The sequence below is a fragment of the Orbicella franksi genome, chromosome 10, assembly GCF_964199315.1.
Source record: "Orbicella franksi chromosome 10, jaOrbFran1.1, whole genome shotgun sequence".
NCBI classification, from domain to species: domain Eukaryota; kingdom Metazoa; phylum Cnidaria; class Anthozoa; order Scleractinia; family Merulinidae; genus Orbicella; species Orbicella franksi.
The window spans coordinates 8,438,563-8,453,142 of record NC_138154.1 but is presented as its reverse complement, the minus strand read 5'-3'; the positions used below and the strand labels follow the sequence as shown (position 1 = coordinate 8,453,142).

General features: G+C 38.7%; 2 protein-coding genes and 1 pseudogene across 2 annotated transcripts in view; 2 read left to right on the top strand and 1 right to left on the bottom strand.

The window, feature by feature from the left end:
* Nucleotides 1-14,580, bottom strand: part of LOC145500997 (uncharacterized) — a 383,300-nt gene that overhangs the window by 49,843 nt on the left and 318,877 nt on the right. The window lies entirely within an intron of this gene.
* Nucleotides 1-14,580, top strand: part of LOC145501057 (uncharacterized) — a 176,870-nt gene that overhangs the window by 34,644 nt on the left and 127,646 nt on the right. The gene's annotated exons all lie outside the window — the stretch shown is intronic.
* Nucleotides 92-4,083, top strand: LOC145501592 (uncharacterized; annotated as a pseudogene).

Genomic DNA, 14,580 nt, shown 5'->3' with positions numbered 1-14,580 from the left:
ATTATTATAGTGTATTCTCCCTGGTTTTGCATCAAATTCAAGCCATTCAAAATCAAAATGAGGCTAGAGCCTTCACCCCATGTAAAAAATTCCTTCACTCTCAAAAATGACACTGTTTGTCACTTGTTCGTAAATTTGCTAAAGGTTTCAAGTTATTTCAACCCATTTTTGCAGCTGCATGGCCAACTTGTCAAAAAATTTCCCTCCTGAGGAAGGGGAAGTTGTTGTCGACACCCCAAAGGAGAGTGCTGTTGACAAAGAGGACAAACAAACACCTAGATCTACAAACAATTGGAGGCATCAGAGATCAACCTCCAGTTCATCAAAACGCCACTCAGATGACAAGAGTTTGGGTAGCAAAAGTGACTCTAGCCCATCAAGTGAAGCTAGTGTTAATGTAAAGTGCCAGAGTCACAAAAAGAGCCATCCTTCCTTTGTCTAAACATGAAGATAATGTCGAGTACATGAGATTTGACACTCGCTCAAAAGCCCGCCAAAAACCCTGAGAGCTAAATAAATGCTATGCATGCCAACAGCAAGTCTGTTCATTTTGTGCTATGGGTTTTTTGTGTCCAAATTCAGCACAGAATGATCAAGGTGCAGAGAACTAATTCAAAGTTTCTCTTGGAAATAATCAACGTAATTCTCGATTAAGGTATTATTTAGCATGCTGCTGGATGTGTCACAAAATCCTCAATATAGTCTAAACCGGCAGTTTAGACTATCTATCTGTTTAAGACTATCATCAATGACATCTGTCAGATGTTCCATGGTGATCATCGATCGCAAGAAGTTGAGAGTGGGGAGCAATTGGGTGGAAACTTTCGTTGCTGTGGTTGCACTTTGTCATCAACACAGTACTCTGACCACATAGCATCACTAAGAGCCCCACAAATCACCCTAGAAGAGCGAAGGAAGAAAGTTATTGCAGGCCCAGCTGGCAAAGAAAGCAGCAATGGAGGTGTGCAACCTCTCCAACAAATGAGTAAGGATGACATGATTAGAGAGTGCAAGGGCCAAAATCTCCCAACAGATGGTTTGCTAAAACCAGCCTTGCAGAGCCAGTTGAGGGAGGAGTTAAAAGGTATTCAGTGAGTCCCTGCACTGTGTTTTCCTGATCAAAGTGCTTCAATGAAAGACCTTAACTTGACCCAATATGAAGTTGTGCCGGTGGAACCCCTCCATGATCTCTAGGAGCACATAAATAACATTTAAAGGAACTGCCCAAGCACCTAACTAATGAAGGAAAGCCACTGTTTGAGGGGGCAATAGAAGCAGTGCTCTCCACAAAAGAAAAGTTAAGAGGAGCAGATTACCGTCTTTGTTGTATTGTTCTTGCCCTCCACTTTGGAAGCAACTGCTGCCTAACTATCAGAAGGTTACTGTGTAGTCTTGCAGAACTCTGTGAATTGCTGTAAGCTCCTTCAGACAAGCACACCCCCGGTTTATTTTACGCTTACATAATGTGACATTCTGCCACGTAGTTGCCGTTCAAAAAGTATTTAACACCACAGAAGTCCTGACACGGAGAAAACTCTATGGTATATATTATCATAGCATCACCTCCTATGCCCCCTTCACATCATGTCTAATTTCACTTAGTTCTGTAGACACAGAGAAGGAGGAAAGAGAATTCAGCACCATAAATGCCATTAGCAAGACAACCTCCAATGGCCATCCAGAGCAAATAATTCCCAACTGCATAGTTCATGCTCAAGCGGAAAGAAATTTTAAAGGAGCTCAGTCACGGTATTTTGAGTTATTTTGGCCACATACAAAATTACCTTTAAATGGTAGGAAACCTGAGAATTACAGTTTAATAAGACGGAGAAACACCAAAGAGATAATGATAAAACATAAAGAAACAAGGATGGCTAAGGATGGAGAAGATTGACACGGATTACAAATGACGAATTTGAAAAATTGAGGCTAAACTTTTCAATATGTGCAAACCGTGACTGAGCTCCTTTAAATCAATCAAAAGTAGCTTTCTCAAACAGCCGTCAAGGATTGGAAAGTTAGCCAGTAACCTTCTAAAGTTCCCTGACACAGTAATTCCCTATGAACTTCTTGACAATGAACTTTATCAGGCTCATTTAGAAACCATCAGTGATTTTCTTGTGTGGAAAAGGAGTGTGGTGGCACATTAATGAAGATGGCAACGGAATTGTATTCTGTGCTGGAAAGGATGGCCAGAGCAAGGCCCCCCTCTGCACCACTTTTGCTCTTCTTCCTCTGAGAGTGAAGGCAGCTATCTTAGGGAAAGGTGGGAAGAGTGCTTGAACCAAGGTAACCTCCACTTACCTATAAGGAAAATGAAAGTCTACAACACTGATGGGTACCTAGCATATACTGAGTATTACAGTGTTCAGAGATGAGGAATGGCCAGAGCCAGGAGATCATAACACCAAAGAAAACCAAACTGATGCAGACAACCAGATTGATCTTTCTTTGTCTGGTGATGAAGACATCACAAGCCAGAGCTAACCGGAAGCTCAAAACTTCACCAGGTCTGGTTGCTACGGGGTTACGTCATTTATCTGTTATGTTGCTGTCACTGCAAGAATTTTGTGGTTTTATTGTGGTTTTGCGATAATTGCTTTCAATGAGAGAAATTAATTCTCTACAAAAGTAACCTGGTTATTTTCAGATATGATCTGGCCAGACAATTGATATTTTATCATAAATTTTCACAACGTGGGAATATTGCACAGTCATACATACTAAGGACTTCGACTTCAAATGAACCCATCATTGGTTGTTGAAAACGGACGCAAACGAGATTTGCCTCTGAGTTAGAAGATATGGCATTTCTGCTGACGCATTTGCGTGAAATTGAGCCAGTTTCCAATCGAATTTGCCTCACGGAGTTACAGAAGATGCGCGGGTTTTCTTTCATGGGAAGGGCAACAAAGATGCTGCCCTGCCTGTACATTTGGATTGGTTGTCGCTTAAACTAAAAGTTGTTGAAACCCAAACGAAACCGCCAACCACGATTGATTTATACATGAATTCATTCACCCAAGAACAACAGAGAGAACCGAGAAAGTGTCTTCAGCTAGCGCTGCCCATGACATGACCAACCTCCTAGAGCATCGAATCAAGACAACAGCTTCAAAACTCAACAAGCTGAACACACCAAGTTAGGTCATCTGATTAGTCCTTTATTTATATCACAACTTATATGTTTTGTCGTGCTTAGATTGCATGGGGACTACACAGCTACTAAAATGTTAAATCACTATTTTTATTCGTGGGTTAGACCCTAGACTGAAGTCCCTGGTACACTAGTTTTCTAAAAGACAAATATCACCATATAGCCACATATTATCCTTGCAGTATTTCTACAGTGCTGAGTGCTACAGGATATTTTACAAAAGCCACACAATTTTTCAGTCATGTGTGTTATTATAGGAACATGTTACATATCCTTTCCTGGTTCATTCAGGCTGAAGTCGATGCAATACAGTTGCTGAGTGCCTCGGGATATGTAACAAAATCACCATAGTTATTTTTCCGTCGTGCGTGACATTATAGGAACATGTTACATATCCTTTCTGGTTCATCCAGGCTCAAGTCAATGCAATACAGTTGCCAAGTGCTTCGGCATCTGTAAGAAAATCGTCATAGTTATTTTTCCATTGTGTGCGACATTATAGGAACATGTTACATATCCTTTCTGGTTCACCCAGGCTGAAGTCCATGTCGCTGAGCAACAAACATGTATACAGAGAATACCCTAAACAGGTTTGAATTAGGCTTTCCGTGGAAAATCTAAGAACATTTCTGACTCTCAGACATTTCTGGGCTGCCGAGCATAGCCACTTCGCTTACTGAATAGCAGTGATAACTGAGATTAGCGAAACTGTTTCAGCTATACATGCTCCGTAGCTTTACAAGGGTAAGAAATGTATCAAAGCGTCTAAGTTTTAAACTGGCGGTTGGCCCCAGCCTAGAAAACATATTGTTTCTACATTATTTTTTCTTTTAATCCAAATTCTTCAAGTCAGTCGATTTCCTATTTTCTGTTTTCTATCTTTCTGACATGATGGAATTTTGTTACAGTAACTATACTTTCACACTTTAGGAGTGGAAAAGAAGGCAGTCTAGATCAAACAACAGCAAATTGTCATATCAACTCACCAGGTGTTCCTCCTACCACAAATCTCCATGATGCAAGTAACTCAGCAGATAATGATTTCCATCAGCAAGCAGAAAAGGATCCTAAGTTAACAGAAATGGAGAAAAATCAGTCAGAAGGTAACATCCTCCAAACACAACTTGCCATGTCTGTTGCCAAGGTGTTAGGCACAACATCTCTAGTAAAAACACTTAACAAAGTAAGAAAAGCCCTGCATGAAAAACGAAACAGAAACAACAAGTACTGCCATGACAAGTACAAAGATACTTTGGCCTGTGTTCGGACACAAGTGCTTGCTGCTCACAAGAGTTTATCACAGGAAATAGAGCAATGGGAAAAGGAATTTCTCTAAAGCATGGGTTTGCACCAACATATGAAAACTTCAAACAAGAGGAAAAAAATAAAAGCACCATACAAGAAAAAGAAATTGAGCAAGGAACTACTGAAACACTGGAAAATAACAATGCATATTTATCCATCAAGTTGAACATAAAACCAAAATAATTTCGATCACGTGAATTATTGTTCAAAGAATTCCACTTCTAGTTCAAAAAAATTTCGACTCAAGAAATAAACATTTTATTGTGTAGTTATTGCCACTGTATTTGTTATGTTACCAGCTGGCATTTTCCTTGCCAGAGAAAATTGATGCACATTTTGATACAGTTGATAAAGTTAATCACAGTAAAGAATTTAATTTATTTTCATTTACTCAGTGTAAGAAAATTTTGCAAAAACGTTAGTGAAGAAAGGCTTATCGTACCTTTTTTCAGTTACACAAAAGAGTATCGATTCAAAGATTCGTTGTCAACACACATTCAAAGACTGTAAAGGACTGTGTATACACTCATGTAGTATATATTATTAATCATATTTTCTCTTGCGGTTATGGATTTAAGTGACCCGTCCTGAAACATCAAAGACAAAATAACTATCAAACTGGCCTCATACAATTGTTGTACTATACTTATCCTCTTTAATGGATTATTTCGCATGATTTGCCTTTGGTGCTTCTCAAAGTTGTTGTTTGTTCTCCTCGTTTTATCCTCCCTTACGGATCTCCAATTCTGATGAATAGCAGGTAATTCAAAATTAAAAGAGTATGTTAGTTGATGAGGTATGCTGTCAAAACGAATTGGTAGAAATCACTGTGGATTGCAAGGGAGAAGTATTCGCTTTCGCAAGCACTCACCTTCTTTACCCAAACAAGTGTCAGCTACTGGACTCTACTGTTATCACGTAAATCATATGTACATGAATGTACTTGTACTGTGTTGTCATTTTGAGCAGCTGTGAATGCACTCAAACTGGAGCTGTTTGTAACTACATGACAATATTAACTGCAAGTATGGGGACATCAATTGAGCAATACCGGTCGAGGAAGCGAAGGATGCCTTATTACATGTTGAACGGGGATGGATACTTGCCATGTCTTAGCTAAGTGTGTTTTACTTGACAACAATGAAACAAATTCTGGACATGCTTAGAAATGATGGGCTACATTTTGTCTACATCCCATTCTTGTAAGGGGAAGTGAATGACTTTTAGAACAATCCAGGCCCTGTAGTATTATTTTAATAACACTAATCCAACAACCACTGTGTCTGCTGACCACAAGTCAAGGAACTGACAGAAGAACATTTTGGTGAACGTTGGTAAACAGTGTGTTGCAAATTATGTTCACTTGATTGTTAAAATTTACAATCAAATAGAAGACAATGTACTCAGAATATGCCTATTGGATCGAGCCTATACAGTTCTACAAGATATTAATTCCGTACAAAAAAATGTGTATTTGGCGTTAACTGTTACAATGAGGTTAACTAATATTCCCGGAATAGTTTTGGTTTTTGCTAGAATGTACATTCAATTCAGTGTAATGCAATTTAATACATTGTTCATAATTTTTTACTCTTGACATCAAACAATGCCCAAAATATGTGTCTTTTTAAAATTGACTGCTGAAGCATTTTGAAATAATTTTCTCAAACACATCAATAATTCCTCAAGTCTAAACAATGTAAATCATAACTGTGATGGTGTTTGGATATCTGATTTTATTTGGCATAGATGTGATTTTGAGTCGCCTTTTTCTCCCTAGTTTTAGTTTCAATTGAGAAGATAGGTGTACTTGTGTACATCATGTGTCAAACACCGAAGACCACATTCCATCACATTTCCAACACCTCAAATTTCATCAAAAATTCTCAGCTGTGTGTTATATTTTAAACTCTTCTCTATATTTGGAAATGTGGTTAAACATGGTCTTTCATGCTTGATGTATTACATCATTGCTACTACAATTGTTGTTTGTTACAGTTTTAAAGATGTCAGAGCACATCTTTGACATATTTTTAATTTAACTTCGGGGATTTGCATGGGATATCCCTTTTATTTGTGAGATGCACTTTGGTCAGCATTGAAGAGCTTAAAAACCCATTATATTTGCAACTGTCTTGCTCAGAAACATGGACTGGTCTTTCAAAATGAAAGGTGTACTGCACATGGGTTGATTTGTGGTTGTCAAGCTGATATGCAACAAGTTCAACACAACCAGGAATGTGATTACAGTGAATGCATGTGTGTAACTGGCTTAGATATTGCAGCAACCCTCTTGACAGTACATGTACAAGTTAATTTCATATCTGTAAATAGTCTTCAATAAAATTAATAACAATTCACCTACGCTGATACCTAATAATCAATATTACCTTATTTATTTAAATTTATACCTTTATCTTTCTAGTGATGGCCTATTCACTTGTAGTACGTTAACTCCCGAATGCTGACGTTTAAAAATTGTAGCACCCCAACTTAATGGAATAAAAGTAAATCTAAGCCCACACAAGTATGCTTAGCAGACCTATTTTTTTATATAGCTACAACATAGAAGCAATCTCGTCAGGACATGCCTTACTTATAGTTGAGGGCAAATCGGGATTTGAAATTGTGAATTTGACTTGATCGTCAGCATACTTAGAGTCATTTTTTTGGATATTATGATGCTAATTTGACCCGAGCCTACAAGCAGTCTCTCTAAGTAAAGTCAGCAAGGATAAACAAGTAGTAAAAGTACTAGCTCAGAGACTCCAGAGGAAGAACCTATTCTTCCGGTTCCCACGCTCCACATATCTCACAGCCTTGCTGCTTGTGTAATGCACGCTTTCAATATTTTCACCTTCTCTGCCCCTGATGTAAGAGCAGAGTGATTGCCCGCAGTCTAATTTGACAAGTAAGTAGGTAAACATTCAGCTTTTCCACTCACTAACGTTTCAGCCTCTGAAGTGCCTGCTATCCTGAAAAAATTTGTCTCAAAAGAACTGACTTCGGAGGCCACCATTTTGAAACTGTCTTGGCAGCCAGGCCATGTTTATGTGATGTCACTCCATCTGACTCTAAATTGGTGGAAGGAGAAAAACCTGCAACTGACTAGGCATCCTTCACAAGGTCAGCAAAATCTATTTTTTCCAAGCTATTATCCACTTCACTATCTTCACTGCTATCATTTTGGAGTTTCAAACATGTTTGGCTCAAAATAATATGGCTCAAGAGCAGCCATAACCCAGAGTGGTAATTAAAAGGTTCTTTGGAAGCCACTTGGACAAAATCTCTTGGACTGAATGACATCACGAAAGCGCTACCAGGCTGCTGAGTGCTGTTCAAAATGGCAGCAAGGATGTTCAAATTTTAGGCTTCTTTGGAGACGAATTTCCTAAGGAAAACCTGCACGTTAGAGGCTGAAACTTCAGTGAGTGGCTGAACTTAGTAGGTCTTTATTAGCGTTGCCGGAAAAAAAAAACCTGTTTTGGAGTGACCTTTAGATTACAGCCTTAACTGACCCATTTTCTAAAAATAGGTAGACTTCAAGCAGTGAATGAAAAGAAAAGTACATTTAGAATTCAAAGGTACTTCCCCCAAATTCTCTTATTTTAGAAGGAAAAAGTACTTGTGACGAAGTTGTGTTTGCCAAAGCACATCGTGGAAGTGGGACCCGAAAATCTTTGGAGCGTTGGAACATCCTCGAATGTCTTTGGACGACTTCGGATATGGTCAGGCCCTGATAAAAATCTTGTGCCTTTGACTCGCAAAATGTTTGCAAGTATAGAAAGTTTACTAATGGAGATTGAATTTTCGTTGTTTTTTTTGGAGTAAATTCTTAAACATTGATAGAACGTAAAGTTCTGGCTTTGGAAGAGAAAATAGGGACCGAATTGACTAAGACAACAAAGAAACACATGTATGTTAGTTTAGTTCTGTAGTTCGTTTTGATCACAACAAAATGCTTTCAAAAGCAAAAATCGCTTCTCTTCAAATTACCTCGACATTTTCTTTGTTTGTCAAGCAGCAAATTCAAATCTGAGTTTCTGTAATAGGTCTAAAAATTAAGAGAATAACTACTTACTGAGCACTCAGAGTTGTAGTCTCTCGATTTCTGTGAAGGTTTTGTCTTTAGGTCTTCCATCTCCTTCCTCAACTGCTTATTTTGGTCGTGAATCTTCGAGGCCTATGCCAGTAGTTTTCACACAACATCACTATCATTCTTTGAAGCTGGAACAATATCTGTATCTCTCGGTGCAGCTCTTGGGGTTTCAGGATCTAATACTCTGATCTCTTTGTTTTCTGTGTTCAATGAATCAATGACAATCAGTCGCAGCAGGACAAAATTACGGACTGTGGTGTGGATGTGTCGACAACTTTCCTTTCCACAAATTTCCCGCCTTCTGGCAAACGACGCTGACTCCTGCTGACTCATCTGTTGCCAATGGTAACAGTCGGTTGACCGCATGTGCAACGCTTATCACTTTGACACTTAACATCTCACTTCAATCAGCCTCAATCTGTTTTCTTTGAATCCTCTTTTATTTTAGGTATATCTCCTTTGGAATATTCAAAAGTCTGTCAACTTCATGAAGAGAAAGGAATCATTTAGAATGAAAGGAAATGTTTGCATTCAGATTGCAAGAAGCATGAAAGGTGTAGGCAGTAGTGTTGGTCATTGCCAGCAGTTACTAAGTCATATGCAGTATCATCATCATCGTAGACTTTATTTCAATCAAGTCTCAAAGAGTGGAAAACAGTAGAAGATATCAAAAGCACATCTGCTCCTGACGTGCCTGGATCAAGTTCTAGTGGAAGTGAAATCCAAGGTATGTATCAATTTATAATAAACTTTGCATTGCTCACATGCTGAGAGAGCAACAATGCACTTTGTCATTATCAAACCTCATGAAGATTCTTCTCATGCTTTCCGGTATAATTTCTCGAAACAGCTATGAAAAATGTTTGCTATACAAACATGTAAAATACAATGTTAGGTCAGGTGATTTAGGTCACATATTCATTGAATGACACAGCAACTTCCAACTCAAAATCCAGACATCAATGTAACCAGAACATTTACAAATAGTAAGCTATAATTAAGGGTCTGAGGACTGAAGCTTGAAGATGTGTACTTGTACACACAACATGAGCAACTACTGAGTTTCTGAATTGAAAAAGAATGTTTGCCTTCCGAGTCAGTAGACACTCCATGCACTTTCCCCTTTGTACATACATATGCATATGAAGTCTTCATTTTGACATCCATTAAGAAAAAAGTTTTACCACACACACTGTTTATGTGTAGTCCACACTGCTCGATTTACCCAACAGTTTACTTGTGGAAAGAAACCCATTCATTTGTATGTTCAACAAAATGATTTTAATATTTATTTGCATATAAACTACATTTGGACCAGCTACATGTATATCAGATCTTCCTGAGAGTGATTCGGGTACCTGTACTTATACATCGTGCCTTTATTGTTTCTAAGGTTACTGTATACCTTAAAAGCCTAAAACTGTTCCATTTTCCATTTTAAGTTTCCATGTTCATACAAAAACGTATGGAAATTGAAAATGCAGACACAGTTTTGTGTGCCTGGGTTCTAGCCCTAGCCACGTTATTGTGTTGTGTTCTTGGGCAAGACACTCAACTCTCACAGTTCCTCTCTCCACCCAAGTGCTTAAATGGGTACTGGTGAAATAATGCTGAGGGATCCATCCTGGAGTACAAAGTAAAAATACTCTAAGTTGCTTCTTGCTAAGGAAACTGGGATAAACTCCAGCCTGATGGGCCACTAGGCTTGCATGCAAACTTAACCTTTTTTTACCAATATCTTAAAAGCATTGGTTGACAGTTTTTTCTGAGTGTTTTCAATGGCAGCCCATATTTAACTTCTGTGTTCAATATTATGATGTGAGGAGAGGCCCTCTGCTGTTTCGAAATAAGTTAAAGATGGACTAAGAACCTATGTTAACAGGTAGCAATAGTATGTTTGGTGAATTTTTATTTCGACTAGCATATGGAGGATGCGAGAAACGAGAATCAAGGACTGAGAAACCAAAAACACCAAGTGAAATTACCTTTGTACAGAATCAACAAGGCTTTAGGAAATCATATTGTCGAACGAGAAATCTGCCCAGCAAAACGTCGCACTGTCATGAGCGCACACATGCATTGGACTTTTATGCAATAAATCTTCAAATTGTCGCCCACTTAGTCTTTTCAAAACTTTTGATTTTATTTATTACAGTACCAAACCCTTAATCGATGAAAATCTTTTGTCTTTTACTGAAAAATCGTGCAAGGAGTTGCCAAGGCTTTCCAGAGTATGTTTAGAACAGAATATAGAATTACATTCCAGCAGGGACTACAAGATTGTGATATTTTTGCACTGCATCTTTTGCCGAATGTACTCCTGCTATTTTAAAAACAAGTCTTTAGTACAATTAAAATTGAGTAAAGATGTTTGTGACTGCACCAAAAGCCACTGGAGCGAGGACAAATTTTGTATTCTGTGCTGAAAAACTGTACACAAATTTGCATACTAGGTCAAAAAGAAACTTGAAACCTAACATTGCATAATGCAATCACTTTGTTATTATTCAATGAAAAACATTTTGCTCTTATTTTTATAGTCTGCTCAGCTGAACAGTTTATTTATTTGCCAGAAAAAAATTCTAATAAATACATACAAACAGACACTCAATGTACAAAAATGGGAGTTAAAGAGATGAAAAAAGTAATTTTCAGAGAATTTCAGTATTTGCAAGCAGCAAAAAAGTATTATTTACAAGTGGTGAATCAGCTACGAAGAAATGTCAGCAACACTTTGTATATTGATATTTAATGAATTGAAAAATTTAGGACCCAGAAATCTTATACCAGAAAGTCTTTAATTTCTTCTTGCGGGAATTAAGAAAGTATTTGATTTATGAATGAACTTGATTATCGTTTTGTCGTGCGCTAGGCAGCTGTGTAATTCCAGCTGTCTGGCTAACAGTTTGCCGATTGGCTGAGCATTTTCCCTGGCGAACACTGGGCTCAAATGTTCCAATCTCTTTGAAGTTTGTTCTATGTACCTTAGTTGTAAGACAGTGGTTACTGTACCTTTCTTTTTCCCCTGTCCAATAAAGGCAAACACGCCCGGCTATTGTTTTGTCGCATGCAAGACAACTGTGACATTTCAGCTGTCTGGCTAACAGTGTGCCGACTGCGTGCACTCTTTCTCTGGCAAATGTGGTGCTCAAACGTTCGCACATCTTTTAAGTTTGTTCTATGCACTTTAGTTTTAAGACGATGGTTATGGTACCTTTCTTTTCCCCCCTGTCCAATCAAGGCAAACACCCCTGGCTATTGTTTTGTTGCATGCAAGGCAACTGTGACATTTGAGCTGTCTGGCTAACAGTTTGCTGATTGGGTGAGCATTTTTGCCGACGAATTCTGGGCTCAAATGTTTGCACTTCTTTTAAGTAACTTTTGCTGTAACAAGTATGCATTTTACATTATTTTTAAGATAGACTTGACTATCTGTGAATGAAAGATCCTGTCACCACTACAAAATGCAAGGGTCCACCGATTATCATTGCCTCATTAACTTAAATGAAGCAATTACACAAAGCTCGACCTAACTGAAATCCGGTTATGTGAAGATTTCTCTACAGTGCAGGGTTACTGACTGCCTTGCATATTTCAGGGACAAGATTTTGGAAGCTTGCTGGCTGCAGAGGTCTCGTTTTGAGGTGGCCAGGGGCAGGAGGCATAGAGGTCATGAGGCCGCAGAAATATTGCTGATCGCCTTGTACACAAATATCCCACAATCTCATGGCTTGGAGATGTGAACCTTAGAAATGTTGCACGCTGAAAACCTGCAGGTTCCATTTTGTGCAAGTGACTATCCCGAACAAAACGTCACTCGTCTGCAGCATTCTGGAGCAGTCACAATCCACATACAAGACGCGGAAGTTCACTGGGCATGATCAGGTCGAGTTGGAGGTTAGTAGTGTGAACAGCACTGTTTAAGTTGATGCTATGATTCACAGGCCAATGAAAACAACCACAACTCTATTCTGCCTAGGTTACAAGCACAAGCCAGGGCAAATTTCACATACAATGACATGAAGCATTGTGTGACAATCGTAGCTTGGTGCTTAAGTTCTTTTTGTGGGAGCTTTCAACATAACTTTGGTTCTGCTTGAGCCTGACACTGTCTATTTTTCTTCAGAGTGATTCTCGAGGAAGCTAATGACTAATGTTGCCTCTGCCCTCCTGCAGATGGACAGAGAACTGTGTCGGCTACTCAAGCAATACGTCAAGGACTTTAGGCCAGACCTCTGCAGCCCTGACAGCAAAAATGACTTCCTCTTTTTGGTGGGTTCAAGTGCAGTAAATTTTCTTATCTAATGCGTTACTAACAAGGGCCAACTAGCCACAGCCCTGTAAAAATTAAGGTTTGGCTAGTGGATTTAATGAACATTATTTTCAAGTGTATCACAGGTGCACATTGAATTTCAAATATCGCCCTTGACAAACAAACTGCTTGAATGGAACTTGTGTTTCTGAGACAAGAAGTAAAAAGAAGTCATTGTTATTAATCACTATTATTGTGGTTATTGTTGTCATTGCCTAATATCTACCTCTGTTATTTCAGAATATCAAGGGGGAGCCTTTCTCCAGCAGTGCATTTTCCAGGCATATAGGAGGTTTATTTTTGAAATTGGTGGGCTGCGGAGTTAGTGTGAACGGTCTATGGTCTGCCTTCGGGTCTTGGACGTATTCCTAAAGGTAGGATGGCTTGTTTACTGGAAATTGAAAATCTGACTAGCACAACCAAATGGCACACTAATCCTAACAAATAAAGCAATATGAAATAAAATTTGGATACATGTATTTGACACAAACCTCCTTGCTAAGCTACAGTCAGTTGCGAATTCTGCACTTGAAAACCTTGGGCAATTGCTTCCTGCCAATATGTTCTATCTCGATATTAAAGAAAGGTAGCTAGCTCAAAGTTTTCAACTTTTCAAGTTTTTTTCACATTTTATTTATTTAAAGCAGACACTTAAGTTATTAGTACGCTGGCTTGCAAATAGCGAAGAACTAATCGCAGCAACCCAGACTGTACACAGAATAATTTCAATAAATGAACATTGGATACAATTTCAACATGTAAACATTACAGTCTGGATAAAATGTAAAGAGGAATACAACAGACTAAACTTCAGTTGGAAATTTAATCATCCATCATGTTTCCATAAGTCTCATGTCTTTTTGTTGTATTTTCAGCAATTGTGATGATGCCATGAAGGACAGCTTGGGAGTTGCCCTGAGACACTCACGAGAACAGGTGCAAAGTACCTACAGTGTATGACCATAGCACTGCCAATCAAAAAAATGGAAACAAGGTGGAAATGGAACAAGAGGATGATGACGGTGAACAAAACTCCAGGTCTGACGACCAATCAGATGTTTCGGTGGGAGATTTCGTCGGGCTAGTAATAGAAGACTTCACTTTAAATGATCCTTGTGTGTTAGTGGGTTGCATGCAGGAACTGTTGCCAGGCAACCAAGTCTCTCTCCAGTGGTATAAGCACAAGGGTGGTGGACTTTATTTGCTGGAGGTAGGGGAAGGTTGGTGGATTGAAGATTTGAGTGCCCTTGTTCCCATGACCGTCAAGCCTGCCAGAGGCAAAGTTGATTGCTACAGGCTTGCCACCATCCTACGCACCATCCATAAAGCAGTTTTCAACTCCCGTTCATCATGAGTGTCAACATTTTAGTTATAGAACATTTCTGCTTTAACGTTTCTTTCAGAAAAACAAAATATTGTTACAAAAATTTGATGAAGTGGGAATTATGTTTCTCTATGAAGCCTTTTTCATCAGGCTAGTAATAGCAGACTCAGCTTTAAATGATCCTGTGTCTTGGAGCTGTTGCCAGGCAACAATTTTTTTCATGAAGTGAGATTTGTTTCTCTTTGAAGCCTTTCTCTTTAATTCTAGACATGTAGCACAAGTGCTTTGTTATTGATGAAGAATACAAGTGAATTAATTTACTGCTGTTGCCTGTAGTTGATCTGTCTAAAGTTCTTCTTGAGTTAAAGATAAGTGGTACTTAT